Source organism: Rhincodon typus, chromosome 10 (assembly GCF_021869965.1).
Source record: "Rhincodon typus isolate 14 chromosome 10, sRhiTyp1.1, whole genome shotgun sequence".
NCBI classification, from domain to species: Eukaryota; Metazoa; Chordata; class Chondrichthyes; order Orectolobiformes; family Rhincodontidae; genus Rhincodon; species Rhincodon typus.
The window spans coordinates 75,769,618-75,772,648 of record NC_063341.1 but is presented as its reverse complement, the minus strand read 5'-3'; positions in this window follow the sequence as shown (position 1 = coordinate 75,772,648).

Sequence of the window (3,031 nt, the reverse complement as noted above, 5' to 3'; positions counted from 1 at the left end):
CCCATCCCTTTTCCTACCTATGTCGTTGGTGCCTATGTGGACCATGACTTGGGGCTGCTCCCCCTCCCCCTTAAGGATCCCGAAAACACGATCCAAGACATCACGGACCCTGGCACCTGGGAGGCAACACACCAACCGCGAGTCTCTCTCGTTCCCACAGAATCTCCTATCTGTCCCCCTAACTATGGAGTCCCCAGTGACTAATGCTCTCCTCCTCTCTCCCCTTCCCTTCTGAGCAACAGGGACAGACTCTGTGCCAGAGACCTGTACCCCATGGCTTACCCCTGGTAAGTCGTACCCCCCAACAGTATCCAAAACGGTATACTTGTTATTGAGGGGAATGGCCACAGGGGATCCCTGCACTGTCTGCCTGTTCCCTTTCCATCCCCTGACTGTAACCCATCTACCTTTTTCCTGTACCTCCTCTCAATTACCCCCTCAGCCTCCTGAATGATCGAAGTTCATCGAGCTCCAGCTCCAGTTCCCTAACGCGGTTTCCGAGGAGCTGGAGTTGGGTGCACTTCCTGCAGATGAAGTCAGTGGGGACACTAGTGGTGACCCTTACCTCCCACATTCTACAGGAGGAGCATACAACTGCCCTAACATCCATTCCCACTGTTCTGAGTTCTGAAAAAAAAACTGGTAACCTTACCAAATCGGCGTTCAGAACCTTTTTTTTTGGTTAGAGGAGGAGGATGGGTGGGAGTCACCACCTAAGTAGTGTTTCGGGTAAAGCAACCGCCCAAATATATTACCTCACTTACTCAGCCGTCCCGTGTCCGCTCCTGCTCAGCGTGCGCTCCGCCTATTCACGAGGTAAGTTTTTAAACGATTAACTTACCTTCCCAGCAGCCCCCTGGTCCTCGGTCTCACTGCTCCCGCTGCTGCTGCAAAAATGGAGCATATTCATCTTCAAGTCATATTCATTTTTATCTACTTGTGCCATCAATCCATTTATCTTGTTACAAATGCTGTAAGCATTTAGATAAAGAGCCTTAAGCTTTAAATTTTGGCCATTATTAGTTCGTCTCATTCTATTATTTTTGCACTCTCCTGCCTATATTTTCTACCCCTCCCTTTCACACTTTGATTATCATCCACCTCTGTACTATCCAGTATCTGTATTCTCTCATTTCATTTGGTATTTTTAAACTTCCCTTCAATTGAACCCTTCCACTGCTTAGATTAAAGTCCTATCTACAACCCTGGTTATACATAGAACGTAGAACAGTACAGCACAGTACAGGCCCTTCGGCCCATGATGTTGTGCCGACCCATTATCCTACTAAGATCAGTCTTCCCTGCATACCCTACATTACACTAGCATCCATGTACCTATCCAAGAGTCGCTTAAAAGTCTCTAAAGTATCTGACTCCACTACCACTGCCGGTGGCGCATTCCACACACCCACCACTCTCTGTGTGAAGAACCTACCTCTGACATCTCCCCTATACCTTCCTCCAATCATCTTAAAATTATGCCCCTCGTAATAGTCAATACAATTCACCAAGAGGCTGGTCCCAGCCCAGGTCAAAATGAAACCTTTCCCAATAGGATAGCTCTCTCTTTCTCCACTATTGGTGCCAATACCCCATGAATTGGAACCCATTTCCTCATCATCAATCATTGAGCCATGCTGTTACCTCCCTAATCTTATTTACCTGACAACAATTTGTATGCAGGTCAGGTAGTCATCCAGTGAACCTTATTTAATTTTGTCCTGTTTGGAATCCCTCCCAGACTCACTCCTCCTGTAACCCTACATTTCCCATGGCTAATCCACCTAGCCTGCAAATCCCAGGACACTGGACAATTTAGAATGGCCAATCCATCTAAGCTACACATCTTTGGACTGTGGGAGGAAACCATGCAGACACAGAGAGAATGTACAAGCTCCACACAGATAATCAGCTGAAGCCAGAATCAAATCTGGATCCCTGGCACTGTAAGGTAACAGCACTATCCATTGAGCCACTGTGTCCCACACTACTGTTGCATTTCTCTCTTCTCCTCCATCCATTTGAATGCAGGACAAAAACAAAGTTGCTGGAAAAGCTCAGCAGCTCTGGCAGCATTTGTGAAGGTAAAAACAGAGTTAACGTTTTGGGCCCGGTGACCCTTCCTCAGAACTGATGGTGGCTGGGAAAATGTCAGTTTGTATGCAGAAAATAGGGAGATGGGTGGGGTGGGATAGGATAGGATAGAGCCCAAAGAGCAAGAAAGACATTTGGACAGACAAATGAATTGCTAGCAATCAGGCTGGGAGGGTGAATAGTTGTTAATGGGGACTGTTAGTGACTAACAACAGAGGGTATGTAATGGCAGGCTGTGTGGTAACGTTAACTTTGTTTTTTTTCTTCACAGATGCTGCCAGACCTGCTGAGCTTTTCCAGCAACTTTGTTTTTGTCCCTGATTTATAGCATCCGCATTTCTTTCAGTTTCCATTTGATTGCTGTTCTATACCATAGTCATGTCATCCTCTGCAATCTGTAACCTCATCCACAAGAATATGCAAGAAGGAAGAGGAAGGTGGGATAGCTTTGTCAATAAAGCATGGTATCAGTGTAGTATCAAGAACCATGTACTTATTGGACAAGAGCACTGGATGAGGCTCGTCCAATGTTAAGTTCTGGTGGAGTTCCGTCTGACCCTGAACATAGCGATATTTGATGCAATTAATCTAAGGGCTGTGAGATACAGAGTCCAGGCACCTTTCCCCCTCCTTGGTGTGTCACAGTGCCCGTAGCCTGGACTCCAGCTCAAGAACCCTGATCTGAAATTCCTTGAGCAGCCAATATTTGGTGCAGATGTGGTCACCATGGTTCACATTAACATCTACCAGCTCCCACACACTACAGCTGCAATGCATCACCTTCCCTACCATTTTTTTCTATTTAATTCATTAATTTTAATGGTAACTATTCTGAAAGTGAATTTCAAAACAATACTGTTTAGCGATAATAATGTCTCCTAATTTAAACCATTTCATTAATTGGAAGAAATACACATTAATTAATTGAGACAACAAG